Genomic DNA, 16,163 nt, shown 5'->3' with positions numbered 1-16,163 from the left:
GGACCGTCCATAGAGAAGGGAAGGGGAGGAGTTAGGGGACCCATGGACAAGAAACTGGGAAAGCGGATAACATGTGAAATGTAAATATATACCCAATAAAAAAGAAAACGAGAGAAAAAGAAAGAATGGGGAATGCACAAGAAAAACCGCAACGTGTTTTGTCCTCTGGCCTAAGGCTGCATGGACAAATGAGAAAATGTTTTCGTATACATGGTCGCCTGTGTATACATGAAGATAAGCACACATATATTTACTTCTCTGCTTGCAATTGTTGTAGTCTCTGTCATAATTCCTACTACTTTATCTATGTACATCCCTAGATGCTGTAATTCCTAAAAATCAAGGATCCTCCACGATGCTTATTTAACTCTTAAATGGACCCACTCCATTTTCATGGAATTTATTGAAACACTTTTTTTTTTTCAATAGCTCATGACGCTTTTGCTCTTGGATTTTTATTTATAATATGTGTTGAAATACTATATAACTATGTTCAAAGACATTATAATTGTTGAAGCGAACAGCAGTTCTTTTGAGTGCTTTATAACTCTGCCTTCAGAGAAGAACTTCAGTTGGTGTAAAAAGGAAAGTAGCAGAATACTAGTGCCTAGGCCAAAGAATGGAGTAGTGAAACTTTTCCAGCCTAAATGCAAGCTTCTAATGAAGCACACGTGATTTCTTGGACCTTGGGTGTGTCAGGAAAGATAATGCCCAACTTTTATGGAAATAGCAGAAACTTCTTGCCATTTCTGCACTTTCATGTTATTTTACAAATTTGGCATAAAGTAGTGCCATTGACGCTTTTGCAGAAAGTGAATATGAAACAGTTGTTCTCCTTTACTTCCTTCTATTTTTCAATCCTTACCTAGGAAAAATTCTCCAATGATTCCTATTTTTCTTAACGGTCTATTATGTTTACATATATAGGACTTACATGCTTGAGTGCACGCAGGCCACACCCCCAACACACACACATATTGAAATTACCATGTTTGGGCTTTTACTATACTCACACCAAAACCATACACTATCTAGGAAAAACCCTAGCGCCGCTTGTGAAATCTCCTTTAACTTGTTGGTCAGGAGAATCTAAAACATAACCACCTTCACCAATCTTATGGACTATTGATGGTCCTTATTGTCTTTAAGAATATGAACTCTTATTTCTGAAGACACCCTGTATTTTGAACAACACAATATGAGGATTTCTGGTAGAACTGGCCATACATTTCTCCTCCCTGAGGACAAGCTTTTAGCACCTAGAGGAGCTATGCAAGCTTCAGAAGAACAAAAGCAATCAGTAGTTTTATCCAGCAGAATGCCTACTAATCACAGTAATGAAGGGACTGGCAAAATATTTGTAACGGTGAAATAGTGGCATTTATACAATGGGGGCAGACAAGAGCTATTTAACTGAACTCAAGGTCAGTAGGAGGGAGTTCATATCTGCTACCATAAAGTCAGTCAACCCCCTGTGGCTGCTGAGGCCATGAGAGAAGGGGAGAATCTACTACTGTCGTTTCCCTAAACCATTAAAATAAAATGAGATTAAATAAAAAGAATATAAAATCTTTATCTATTGACTGTGGCTGTTAACCTCATTGCAGTATTTACTTATTTATTATCTTCAACGTTCTTTATCTATCTTTTGCATGAGGATGTAAGATCTATATAGACAGAGGTTCTTTTAAATGTTTTACATGAAATCCGTGTCCAGAAATTTAAAATTTAACATTTACATATGAGAAAAAATGCAGATTATAAAAAGTTTAAAGTAAAACACATTACATGCATTTCTTTAATGTTTGCACAGGCCGTGTGTCTCAGACCTGGTCTGAAGGTGGAGGTCAGCTAATGCCTCCCAGAGTTGTTTCTCACTTTCCACCATGTGGAGATCTAATTTAGGTCATCAGGCTTGGCAGAAAATGCCATTCCCTATTGATCCATCCCGAAAATATAATATTTTATTCCACAAAACCTGGTCAGCTGCTCACTTTTAATCCTTTGGCTTTTCCACTGTCTTCCAGAGTTATCTACAATGTCTTCCAGGGATTCTTTGAGGGAATACGCTGCACCGCCTCAAAAATTGCCGCTGTCAATGATATATGAATTATTAGTTTGTTTCTCATTCTCTTTGATAACTTGGTGGGTCTGTAATGTATCTCAAACTGTAAATTAGATGAACAAGTCAATTTTCATTGAAATTCAATAAACTTACTTGAGATAATTAGACTTAGGTTTGTTTTAACTCTCACTCTTGTCTAACTGACACATAACTTCATGGTAGAGCTGTACCAACATCCCACATGGTTACTGAGTATGTGTACGCTGACTTGGTACAAAAAGGGGACTTTGAGTTAGTGTCATGCTTATCAATACAAGGTTAGAATTTTCTATGTTCCGCTTGATTTTATGTCAGCTCTTCTGAACTATGAACTTTTCTATCGAGTCAGACACCTCAGTAAATAAATTTTCTAGGTCCATTTTGTTTTGTTTTGTTTGGTTTTTTGATATAGGACATTATACAAAACTAGGGTATACAATTTTTAGTTTCTATGTTATTTGAAGAAAAAACCTCATCTGTAAAATTTTACGAAGGAAAACAGAAGATGAGACAAGTTTTATTTATTTTTAACTCACACATGATTTTGAAATCTATTGCATATAGAGTGTGTAATTTCTTGAGTTTTAACATATGTCTTCTCCAGCAGAACCATTTGGGCTCCTACTGAGTGACGGCAGCAGGCACATCAGCTTGTGGTTCATTCACTCATTTCTTCACAGCTCCATACTCACATGCTTCCAGGTAACTACTGAGCTGCACCCTGTTACTGTAGGTTGGTTTTCCTGCACTACTAGTCCTACTTATAGAGTTGAACGCCATCAGGTAGAGTGAAAACAGCGTATCACTATGAAAAAATTATCCCAATGCTGAAAAATAGGAATGTGTCTATAATGTACCTCAAACACTAAGTTAGCAGAACAAGTCAATTTTCACTGAAATTTAATAAGCTTATTTGAAATAATTACAGTTAGGGTTGCTTTGTTTTCCTGTCTAAAGCTCTTTATTTTATTTATTCATATTTACTTTTTTGTTTTATGTCAAATGATGACACAATTTCATTTTATGTAGACTCATCTTTTCAGAATGCAGAAGAGTCTATAAAAGTGATTAGACCAGCAATAGTTTTGATAGATCTGAGCATAAAATATGAAAGGCTACTTCTAAAATATCAAAAGTTTCAAAATTGCTAGCAAAATTTCATCAACCACTTGCACTAGAATGTGGAATGATTTTTTTTGCAAAAGTCTATATATATATATATATATATATATATATATATATATATATATGTCTCCTAACTTAGAGTCCAAGGAAAATTCCCACTGGTTTATGAGAGTTGCCTTCCTATAGAAAGGTTTAGAAAAGAAATTAAAAGGTCCAGGAAGAAGCAAGACCAATGATCTTAACTGCATGAACACAGCTTCAAGTACAGAAAACATGGCTCCTTTTCTCCTGTCACTATTTAAATACAGTGCCATCTGTGGAAGTTCTGAGCTAGAATAGCAGCATGATGTCCCTTGACAAATGAAGCAATGAAATTCGTCTATGAACACAAGCAGGTTAATGCTGAATTTATATTTGAAAATTTTCAAATTCATATGTATATATTAAACTTAGCATAATGTTTAGCCTGGAGTAGATATTTAGTAAATAAAAGATAATAAATAGAGATATTTGGTTAATATAGAATCCAATAGCTAGATTCTGTTAAAATCTAGTTCCATACTTTGTTGCATAATCAGGAACTCTATAACCAGCAAAACTAGCATCACATATTTTTATTTTTCTATAAATCTTTTTTTTTTACTTTTAACTAAAATGACTGCTTCTCTCTTAAACAGAGTAGGTAGAATATGCTAAAAGAAAGTACTTATTTTCTCTACAGAGATGGGTTTAAAATATAACTCTAACATTAATGCTTTCGTATTTATTACAGTTGTGTGAAATAAAGAATCTTGTTGCTTTGGAATATCTTATTTCAAAGGTTTTAACCTTGATGACCATCATAAGTAATGTCCAGGCTGTTTCATCTACTGAACATAATGTTGAATGAGAGCTTGTAGTAGTTAACTTTGTTCACATAATTAAAGTAAAGGTTTTAATGATCTCTGGTAAGAATTATATACCTTTAGGTTGTTTTTTGGAAAATGTTATAATCTTGCACAATTTTAATAGTCTTTATTATGCATACTTTACATTATATCATTATTATAGTTTACATTATAGCAATTCCAGCTAATCATGGGGAATTGTGTTATATGTTTTTTACTTTTAAACCTCAAAAATCAGAATCTAAAACAGAATCTATCAAACTAGTGACTTGGAAGTAAAATATTCCCACAGCCCAGGCAAACGGTTGTTGGAGAAAATGTACATGTACCAGTGTACCAGGCTGTGCTTATTAGCCATTATTATTATATTGGATTACATCAAGTGGCCAAGATAAACTACATTCACTGAAAGTGCCCAATTTAACTAGATTATCTTTATTAACAAGGTCCTATTAAGTAGCTTCATTTCTAATAGCATTTGAGTTCCATTAGGTTCTGAAGTGATTTAGAAATTCAAATTATTTTTAAAAATGAGATGTCAGGCTGGTAGATAATTAGTAAGTAGTAGCTTAAAGTTGCAAATCTGTGCTCAATAGTGGAAATAAACAGGAACATGTGTTGCTGAACAAAAAAAAAAATTCAGAAAGTACTTTTAAACCCACGTTGTTGAGACATGTGAGATTTAAAAAAAGTTAAGTATTTAAAAAAAGATTACATTTGTTTTGGTAAGCTGAAAATGAAAAACTAAACTAATTATATAATTTTAGAAGACCGTAGCAATGAGCATATTTTATTTGTTGGCTCACAAGTACAAATTGATAATTACATTTAGTAATATCAATGTAAAATTCTTAGCGTTATTTCTGAAATAGTAAAATGAATACATAAATAAAGCATGAACTATGGTCTACTCCTTGAAATTAGTTAGGCAATAAGATTTTGAATTAATGTTAAGTAGAAGATATCTCCAGGCTTCCTAAATCAATCGTAAAAATAAAAGAAAATGTATTTACTTTATTCTTATTTACTTATTTAAATTTTCCCTAATTGTCAAGATACTTCCCAAGCTGTTAAAAGACAGTCAGCATGCTTTTAAACGCTAAATAAATATAATTTATTAACACAGGTATGATGTTTACTTGAGGTTGTAAACTGATGCTAAGTAGTGACTTTTGGTAAGTTCCAGAAAAGAAATATTAATTTAAATCTATTCTAGGATAACATTGTATAGGTTAGAATACTTTCCGACTCAACTTCTGAATCTAAAACTAACCAGATTTAGAAATAAGACAATAATACTATAAGGCAATTAGAAACAAAGCCCTATCATAGGCATAGTTATAAAGACCTATCATAGTGATTGTTAGATAAACATTTAACAAGTGGCTATCCACTGTCATCATCCAACTGTGGCATACATTATCACAGCCTTCACTTCTCACTCCACTGTAGCTCTGTAACTGTTGAACAGCCTTATTCGCATACACCACATTTCCACTGGCGTCTGCATCTCCTCAAGGTTAATGATTTTATACATACATGGAGTTCTATCCTTAGCTGATGAGAGAGAATATGAGAGAGAGAGAGAGAGAGAGAGAGAGAGAGAGAGAGAGAGAGAGTGTCTTAAGGGTAAAAAGTGGGTGGACCATGATTTAGTGGGTCATCCTCAACCAAGAGTATATTGTCATCACTAACAAGACTTTGTGGGTGTGAAAAACAATGATGACAAAAAAGTAGAAGGATATAGAAGAGAGAGAGTTGGGGCTGACTAAAGTTGGGAAAAGGATGTGACTATGATCAAAATATATGAAATTCTAAAAAATTAATCAAACTAGAATATAAAAATACCTTATAAAAACAGTATGTAATTGAAATGTTTGTTTTTAATTTGTTTTAGGGATTAGCAATAACAATATCTAATAATTTTACATCCTATACCAATTTAGGGTTTTTTTAAACAGAATTACCAGTATGTTAAAAATAAATATGTCACAAACTTTGGACAGAGAAGTTTTTATTTAGTTTTGGCAGCATGGATCAAACTGTGTATAACTAAACTTTATCAGCCTTAAAATATTCACTGATTCCACAGGCTATACAAAACAACTAAACATTAATTTAACATAATCAATTTTCAAATGATACAAGATCATGAATTACAATTTTCATACATAAAATAATGCACATACTTAGTACTCTTTATTGACTAATACTGCACTAATCTTTAGACCGTGTTTTCAGTTGGCTCTGTATTTTGAAACTTAACCTTGCTTAGACAACAGAATGAAAAGCAACCAGTACAGCAAGACATCTAATTATTGTCACTATTGTTTTTGAAACATAATCTGGAAGAGAGGCTAAAAATATACAGGAAAATTTTCAAATTAAAGTTGAAAGCAGACTCTGCTTTCTTTGAGTGGAATTTTAATTATGTAACTGATTGATTTGCTGTTAGCTGGAAAAAAAATCTGAGTGATCATTTAGGTATAACAGATCCAAACTTTAAAACTAATGAAGGCTTTTCTCAGGAAGTAAAGCTCTTCTCAGTAACAGAAATTAGTTTTTTTTAAACAAGTATCCCTCTGTAGATTATGTTCTTGGGTAATATAAAGGTTGTTCAGACACAGTGCTCCTTTCCACAGTTGCTCTGAGTGCAAGTATCTGGCTCTGTGCTGTTTTGTAAGCAGTTATTTGAGTAATTGTAGAAAACACTGACAGAAGGAACAGAATTGCTTTCCTTTTCATACTTGTGGAAACAACTAACTAACAGAACAAAGCTTGGAGGTTAGGATTACATTGTCAGAAAAGATAAGTGTTTAGTTGTCTTTAGGAGATAGGCTCATGTTCTACAAGAGGAAAAACTGCTGCATAAATTCTTTCTTGTTTGCAAACATGATTGCTAAGGTATTCTAAAGCATATGTATGTATGTATGTATGTATGTATGTATGTATGCATGTATGTATGTATGTATGTATGACTACTTATTTATTTATTTATTTATTTATTGACTGATTTATTTCTGAAATAAAGTAAATCTGGAACTTTTGAGTATTTATCTTCTTTAAAAAGCCACATTTATCTATTATCTAGCTCTGGGCTCACCCTTTGGTCCCAAGGAGCCTTTCAGGACACCAAGAGTGTCCTGGTTCCCCAGTGAGGCCACTGAGGCCTCAAGACCAACCAGTTTGGAACCCTGTCCCATGAATTTCTTCCCAGTCAGGTCTGCATAGGGCATATCTGGAAGCCAGCTTAGAACCCTGCCATACCAATCCATTTTCATTCCTATTCACATTCCCATTTCCATTGCCAGTTAGGTCCAGCTATGTGACAGCTAGCCTAGGTGAGTTATAACTGGTATTCTGCCCTCCATTTTCAGTCACTTGGCTTACCATTGGCATGGAGGAGGCTTCTGTGACCGCAAAAGCTTTCTATGGAGGCCTGCAGAAGCCCCCAAGAACTACCTGCTTTGAATATTGCCCCACCAATTACTTGCCAGTGTCGTCTCCCTTAGGTCCAGACAATAGTCAAGTACCCTGACCTCTGTTGTCTGGACCAGAGTTCCCCCTGACATCCTGAAAAACACTTCTACCATTGGGATCATCCAGTCAACACCAAGACAAAAATAGATGCTTAAAGAAAGCATAAAAACACAATCCACAAGAGGCTGAGTAACATGGGACCATCAGAGTCCAGCTCTTTTGCAACAGCGAGCCCTGGACATCCTAACAAAATTGAAAAAAATAAGATTATCTTTAATCTAATTTTAAAAGAGTAAAGAGGCCTTTGAAGAGGAAATAAATAAACCCCTTGAGGAAATATGTGAAAATACATTCAGAAAGGTAGAGACTTTAAAAGAGAAAGCAAATAAATATAAATAAATACAGGAAAATATAATAAAACAGGGAAGGACCTGAAAATTTAACTAGAAGCAATAAAGAAGACACAAATTAAGGCAAACCTGCAGACAGAAAAACCTAGAAAATAAGAACAGGAACTACAAGCATCAGCATCATCAACAGAATGCAAGAGATGGAAAAGAGAATATCACACATAGAAGATAAAAAGAAGAAATTAATGCATTGACCAAAGTAAATACAAAATCTAAAAAGTTCATGACAAAACATATAGGAAATTTGGGACACCATGAAAAGATGAAATTTAAGAATAATAGGAAGAGAAGAAGGAAAAGATTCGTAGCTCTAAGGCCCCCCCCAAAAAACTTCAATAAAATTATAAAAATAATTTCTCTAACCTAAAATAAAAAAGAAACAAACCTTAGCCCCCCCCCCAAATAAAACACCAAGGACTACAAAACAAAAAACCAACCAACCAACAACAACAACAATAACAACAAAAGCCCAGGCCCATAAATGCAAAAAAGACTGATCTCAGCAACAAAGATTCACATTTTCTAAAGTGCTGGAAAAAGGTTTTTTAAGCTAATGAACCTAAGAAACAAGCTGGAGTAGTCATTCTAATATCTAATAAAATAGAATTTCAACCAAAAATAATCAAAAGAGACATGGAAGGATATATCATCCTCATCAAAGGAAAACCCAACCAAAATGACATCTCAATTATGAACATCTGTCCCCCAAAAGGAATGGCATCTGCATTTGTAAAAGAAACAATACTAAAACTTAAATAACACATTACACCACACACATTTTACATCAATACCCACTTTTTCCAGCAGAAATATCATTGAGACAGAAACAGAAATAATGAAGCTAACAGAGATTATGATTCAAAATATATCTACAGAACATGTCACTCATAAGCAAAATAATATATCCTTTTCTCAGCAGCACATGGAACCTTCTCCAGAACTGATCATATAATAGGTCACTAAGAAAGCCTCAACAGGTAGATGATTGAAATAACTTGCTTCTTATGAGAACACTATGCATTAAAGCTGGTTTTCAACAGCAACAGAAAGCATACATAATCATGGAAACTCAACAACTCTCTCCTCAATGATCATTGAGTCATGGAAGAAAGAAAGAAAGAAATTAAAAATCTAGAATTCAATGACAATAAGGGCATAATGTACCAAAGCTAATGGGAAATTATGAAATAAGTGCTAAGAGAGAAATCCATAGCACTAAGTGACTTCACAGAGAAATTGGAGAGTTAATAACAAATTAAAAATGCACCTGAAAGCTCTAGAAAAAAACAAAAAGAAGCAAACACTCCAAAGAGGAGTAGGTGACAGTAAATAATCAACTCAAGAATGAAATCAATCAAATAGAAACAAAGAGAACAATACAAAGAATCAAGGAAACCAAGAGCTGCTTCTTAGAGAGAATCAAAGGTAGAGAAGACAAACCCTTAGTCAAACTGGCTAAAGAGCAGAGAGATAGTACTCATATTAACAAAATGAGAAATGGAAATGGAAACATGACAATAGACCCTGGAGACATTCAAATGATCATAAAGTCTTACTTCAAAATCTTGTACTCCCCAAAACTGGAAAAATATAAATGAAATGGATGATTTTCTAGACAGATATTAATTACAAAATTTAAGTCAAGATCAGGTAGTCTATTTGAGTAGTCTCATAACCTTTAAGGAAATAGTACAGTTATTAATATCTTCCAACCAAAAAATGCCCAGGATCAGATGGTTTCAGCACAGATTATACCAGACTTTCAAAGAAGAGTTAATGCCAAAATCCCTCAAAATATTCAATAAATAGAAATAAAGCAAAAAACATAAGCTAACCAATTGGATACACAAACAAAAATCCAGCATTTTGATGTATACAAGAAAAAAACTCAATAACAAATATAGACACTATCTCAGAGTAAAAGGATGGAAAAATGTCTTCCAAGCAAATGGTCCCAAGAAACAAGCTGGAGTTACCATCCTAATATCCAATAAAATATACTTTAAACCAAAAGTTATCAAGCGTGATGAGAAAAGACACTTCATATTCACCACTTCATATCCGTCAAAGGAAAATTCACCAAGAGAAAGTCTCAACTTTGAACATCTATGCCCCAAATGCAAGTGCACCTTAATTCATAAAAGAAATTTTACTAAAGTTCAAAACACACATTGAACTCCACACAACAATAGTGGGAGACTTCAATACTCCACTCTCACCAATGGAAAGGTCACTGAAGCAGAAACTAAACAGAGACACAGTGAAACTAATAGAGGATATGAACCAAATGTATTCAACAGTTATCTACAGAACATTTCACCCTAAAACAAAAGAATACACTTTCTTTTGGGTACAGAACACGCAAGATGCAGTCCACATTCCTCAAAAAGCTCAACAAGTTGAAGGGTCCAAGTGAGGATGCCTCAGTCCCACTTAGGAGGGAGAAGACAGCAAACACAGGGGGAGTGTGGGAGGGAAAGGGGAAGAAAAGGAGATGGGGTGGGGAGAGAGGGGAACATGATCTGATATTGGGTGGGGGAACAGGACTGAAGCCCTGAGGGCAACCAGAACGAATGGAAATCTGTGACCTCGGGAGGAAAGAGCTTGGAAGGCCCCTCTAGAATGTATTGGGGACCTGGAAAGAGACTCTCAGTACTCAAAGTGGGAGAACCTAGTTGAATATTCCTACAGTGAGAACCTCTTGAAACTGAAAAGCTTCTGTACGGCAAAGTATGCCATTATTAAGAGAAAACAACAGTCTACAGATTGGGAAAAGATCTTCACCAACCTGACAGAAGGCTAATACCCAAAATATAGAAAGAACTCAAGATGCTAGACACCAGCGAATTAAATAACTCAATTAAAAGATACAGTACAGAGCTAAACAGAATTCTCAAAAGAGGAATCTCGAATTGCTGAGAAGCATCTGAAGACATATTCATTGTCCTTAGTTATCAGGAAAATCCAAAATCAGTATGGTTAAGATAAAAACTCAAGTAACAGTACTTGGGGATGTGGATGTGGAACAAGGGGAAAACTCCTCCATTGCTGGTGGGAGTGCAAAGTGCTGCAAACCACTTTGGATACCAATTTGGTGGTTTCTCAGAAAATTGGGAATAGTTCTATGTCAATACCCTAGTATATCCCCCCTGGGCATACATCCCAAAAGGCTCCCCCATCCGACAAGGACACTTGCCCAACTATGTTCATAGCAGTCTTATCTATAATAACCCTAAACTGGAAAAAACCGGGATGTCACTCAACTGAAGACTTGGAAAGGAAAATTTGGTTCACTTACACAACGGAATACTATTCAGCTATTAAAAACAAAGACACCATGGATGTTGCAGGCAAATGTAGGAACTAGAAAATATTATTCTGAGTGAGCTAACCCAGACCCAAAAGGATACACATAATATGAACTCACTTAGAAGTGGATATTAGCCATAATGTACAAGATGACCACACTATTATCCACAGACTCAAAGAAGCTTGATAACCAGGATGCCCAAGGAAGGATGTTTTAGTCTTTCCCAGAAGGGAAAATAAAATACATATTGGAGATGGATGATGTGGAAGAACTGAATGAAAAAGGGAACTGAACATAGGGAGGATCAGATATTGGAAAGTAGGAGAGAGAGAAGGGAAATTGGCAGTGGGGAAAGGCAATCTCTAGGATATTCCAGAGACCTGAGATTGAGGAGTCCCAAAGGATCTATTTGTGAGATTCTAGTTACAACTCCTAGCAATGGGAATTATAGATCTTAAAATGGCCACTTCCTGTAGCCAGGCAGATCTCCTGGTGGAGGGATAAAGTCAGCAACCCACACACAAAATGTTAACCCAAAATGGTTGCTAACCTAAAAGCTGTGCAGGAACAAAGGTAGAGCAGAGATGGAGTGAATGTCCAACAAATGACTGGGCTAAACTGTGACCTATCCCATGGTCACTATCCCTGACACTATTAATGATACTCTGTTATACTTGCAGACAGGTGCCTAGCATAACTGTTCTCTGAGAAGCTCCACCCAGCAACCGATGGAAACAGATGCAGAGACCTACAGTCACACATTAAATAGAGCTCCAGTTTTACCAGAAAGTTGGAGGAAGGGACTCCACAGGACGATAAGCAGAGTCAACTCACCTGGATTGTGGGCAGTTCCCAGAGACTGATTCACAAACCAAAACTGGAACACAAGCTCGACCTCGGCCTGATACACATATGTAGCAGGTATGCAGCTTGGTCTTCATCCCAACCACAGAATTGGGGGCTATCCCTAAATCTGTTGATTACCTGCCTGTGCCTAGAGGGGAGCTCCCCCTTCTTAAAGGAAAGTGGGAGAGAGGAATGGAAAAGTATCTATACCAGCTAGTACTGGGAGGAGGGTGGCTGTTAATGGGATATAAAGTGAACCAACAGATAATCTTAATAGAAATAAAAATAAATAAAAAGAAAAAATGTATGTGAATGTTTAATATTTATTAAATTATATCATTGATGCATGAGAAAATAATAAAGTCACACTTAATATGTTTTTAAAAATTGATAGTGTGGAATGTATACATGTGCATGTGCACACATGTATGCCTGGGCATATGACTGCATGAATGACATTTTATTAATCTCTCCATGAAGCACTTACTACTGTAGGAAGTTGGTTTTATTACTGGTTCCACCACTGGAAAGTCGGTGCCACAGTTCAGAGCAGTATTAGTACAAGGAAACTTTCCAAAACCTACAATAGACAGACTGCACAGGATAGGAGTGGGATTTGCTGTCAGAATGACAGCAACCAGGATCTGAGCCTTTGCAACACTTCTTAGTGTTAGGAACCTTTAGTGATAAAACCTTTATTCATATTCTCATCTTGTTCACGGTCACTTTTTAAAAAAATATTTCTTGTATCTAGCAGTATCTCTTAGAAAATTTCTCCCCAAAATAACAAAAATCATGGAAAAATCTGTACCCGGATATATTTAGATGCATTCCATAGGGGTCAAAAGGGAAAAATAAATCATAATTAAAATGCTAGGCAAGGGGTTGGGGATTTAGCTCAGTGGTAGAGCACTTGCCTAGCGAGCGCAAGGCCCTGGGTTCGGTCCCCAGCTCCGAAAAAAAAAAGAACAAAAAAAAAATGCTAGGCAAGTTCTTGGATTTTGTTTTTAGAAGAAAAGATTTTCAAGGCAAGCTCAACTTACTATGCCCAGAGATTGTTTTTACTCTGCTCAAATCTGCCTGTAAGAAATGCTCACCCATCAGAAGGACAGAAATTTTTTGCTTCCTTAATTTGGAATAGACAGTTCAAGGTACAAATGTTCTCACACATCGAATAGGGGGGAAATGAAGAGTTGTGGTAATTTTAAGCTTATTTTTATGTATTATTTTACTAGGTATTTTCTAAATATCCAATATAGGAATGTAACTGTATTACAAATACATCAGTAGTTGTTGTTCTATGTGCTGTTAGTATCAGGTAGTTGTCAACATTGAGGGTGGACAGAGTTAATTCCAAATATTCTGACTGGTGTTTCTGGTATGAAAATGTCTTCAGGGATTTTAGGCTTCTTAACTCATTGTTAGTTTTCATTTCTTTATTCCAATTCTCTAAGTTGATATTGTTATCCTACTTCTTTGTTAATGTCTCCACCAAGTAAATGATGCTTCAATTTTTAAAAATTAAGTCTAATTTTAAACAGTACATAGAATTAATTCTTTCTAAAGATGAACACGTCAAAAGGAACAGAATATTTAACTTTCATTTGTAACAGTCCAACTAGTCTAGGGATATTTGGCTTTCAAATTGGTTAAAAGTGTAGAAATTGTAAGTAACATTACATATCCCAGGTCAACCTTAAGGTCAAAGAATATCACTTGATTACTACCTCACAAACAGAAAGTATTTATTATAGCATCAAGTTCATCTCTGGCTCAATACTTTTACTGCTTTGGATATAGTGCTTGGTACTAAGACCAAATAAGACAAATACAAAACTAAGTAAAAAATGTTCATAAAAATAAATGAAGAATGCAAAAAAAGCATAAGATTTTATCATTCAAGATCCCAGACTTACAGCATGACTGTCTATCCTAATTTTCTTTCATAAACATCATAATCATCACTATAGATAAAAGAGGCGAGTGTTTGTAATTTATCAAATTGAGTACTTTGTTTATATAGTCTTAATAAACATCAAAACATTCTATTACTTTTATTATGCATGAGAATATCACAGATCAAAGGTCCCATTTCAGATTGGGTTACCCAGAAACTGGAATCTTATGAGGAGGTTATCATATATTAAAGGATTTCATTCTATTTCAAAGTAGCTATCTATGTTTTATAGATTGTGCTACACAAAAGTACATATAGGCAACATGAAAAGAACTCAGGAGGGAGGGAAGGTGAGGGAAGGAGGAAGAGAGAAAGAAAGATTATGAAACTGGACGGGATAAATGATTGGAGATTGAGGTCTGAACATAAATGGAAAAGAAGGAATGAGAAGTCATAAACTCTGGTACCCCTGTACTATAAGCTGTATCTAAAAGACATCTGCCAGCAGGATATCATGCTTGTGAAGCCTGCTGAATCAGTTGTTAGGTACAAATTACACAAGGGAAGTGACCATGTGTACATGGTGTGATTTCTATACTGGATCCAATCATGCGAGGTATTGGTAATGAAAGCTGAGATCTGTAGTACTTCCAAGGTCTTTCAGTGAAGAGGGATCTTGATGCTTTGTGTCTGCAATTCAAGACATCACATTAGTAACCACATCAAATGGCAAGGCTGTCTGACCTAATAGCCTGGCCTTAACTTACGCTGTACTACTTGCTTCCAGTCTACTGTACACTGTGTTCCTCTTCTTACAACTGAAAGCATCCTAGAGTATATGAGATGATGAACCTTCCCTAGTGACATTTCTACTGGCAGTAGGGCAAATCTACATCCTGACCCTTCCCTGGGAGTATGTGACCTCAATTTTTGTACAACAGAGAGAGATCTTCCTGAAGTTTTTTCTTGATATGGACCTCTGAGTGGTGTTAATGTGGTTTATGATCAGTGAACTGGGAAGATACATGGATTTGCCTTTATGTATTTTGAGAGGATAGCTGACTCTAAGGAGGCTATGGAAAGAGCAAATGGGATGGAGTGGGATGGTAAAAGAATTCGGGTGGATTATTCTATAACCAAGAGAGCACACACACCTACACCAGGTATTTACATGGGCAAACCCCATAGAGGTGGTGGAGATGGCAATGGTGGCAGCGATGGCAGTGGTGGCTGTGGTGGCCATGGTGGCAGTGGTGGCCATGGTGGCAGTGGTGGCAGTGGTGGCAGTGGTGGTGGTGGTGGTGGCCATGGTAGATAACAAGATTCTTACTAGGATAGAGGATATGATCAAGGCTATGACAGATACAAAGATTATGATTACCACTACAGAAGGCCGCCCTCTCCTTATTACAGTCACCACAGGTTCCTATAGCCCAAGACACTATTGATACTGGAGTGATTGTGTCTAAGGACTTTGCTTTGTTCTTTTTGATTTTTGATTTCCAAGCTTCAGATGCATCCTGGTCCTTTAAAACAAAACAAAACAAAACAAAACAAAACAAAACAAAAACCTGGTTTATTTAATCTGTGTGACTAGTTGTGTTGCTGCTCTTCACCCTTTGTTATACTCTTGAAGGTGAAATTGTCTTTTCAGTAGTTGAACATCTTGAGTAAAAAGGAGTGCCGAGTTATGCTTTGTGCTTCTTCTTTGCCTTTACAGAGGATTAACTTCTTACAATGAGGAAAGAAACCATCTTTTCAAAGCTTTTTCTGATGGATATTGTAGTAGACATTAGAAATCTGTGGTATGACAAACTGCTTTTTAATCTTCTTTGGGGGAAGATTAACACTTTGGGTAAATCAGTCATGTCGAGTTTGTCTGGACTGGCAAGGAGCAGTTAAATAGTTGAGTGTAGAAAGTTTGAAGCTCTAGGAGAAAGTGAGGGACATTTCTTTTTGAAGACTATTAACTTTGAGCCTAAAAATTAAGTCACCTTTTAGAGATTAAAAGCTTGCAATTCCTATAAGACATGTTGTATTTGAATTTATATGTTAAACCTTATGAACTTAAAGTGTGATTTTTATGTTAAGTTTACAGAAATCA

The 16,163-nt window shown here is 35.6% G+C and overlaps 1 pseudogene; it reads left to right on the top strand.

Moving 5' to 3' along the window:
• The first annotated feature begins 14,631 nt into the window (after nucleotides 1-14,631).
• Nucleotides 14,632-15,491, top strand: Tra2a-ps2 (transformer 2 alpha, pseudogene 2; annotated as a pseudogene).
• Nucleotides 15,492-16,163: the final 672 nt, after the last annotated feature.

This window comes from Rattus norvegicus, chromosome 11 (genome assembly GCF_021556685.1).
Source record: "Rattus norvegicus strain SHRSP/BbbUtx chromosome 11, alternate assembly SHRSP_T2T, whole genome shotgun sequence".
Classification (NCBI taxonomy): Eukaryota; Metazoa; Chordata; class Mammalia; order Rodentia; family Muridae; genus Rattus; species Rattus norvegicus.
Note: the sequence above shows the minus strand (reverse complement) of the source record. Positions and strands in the feature narration are given on the sequence as shown.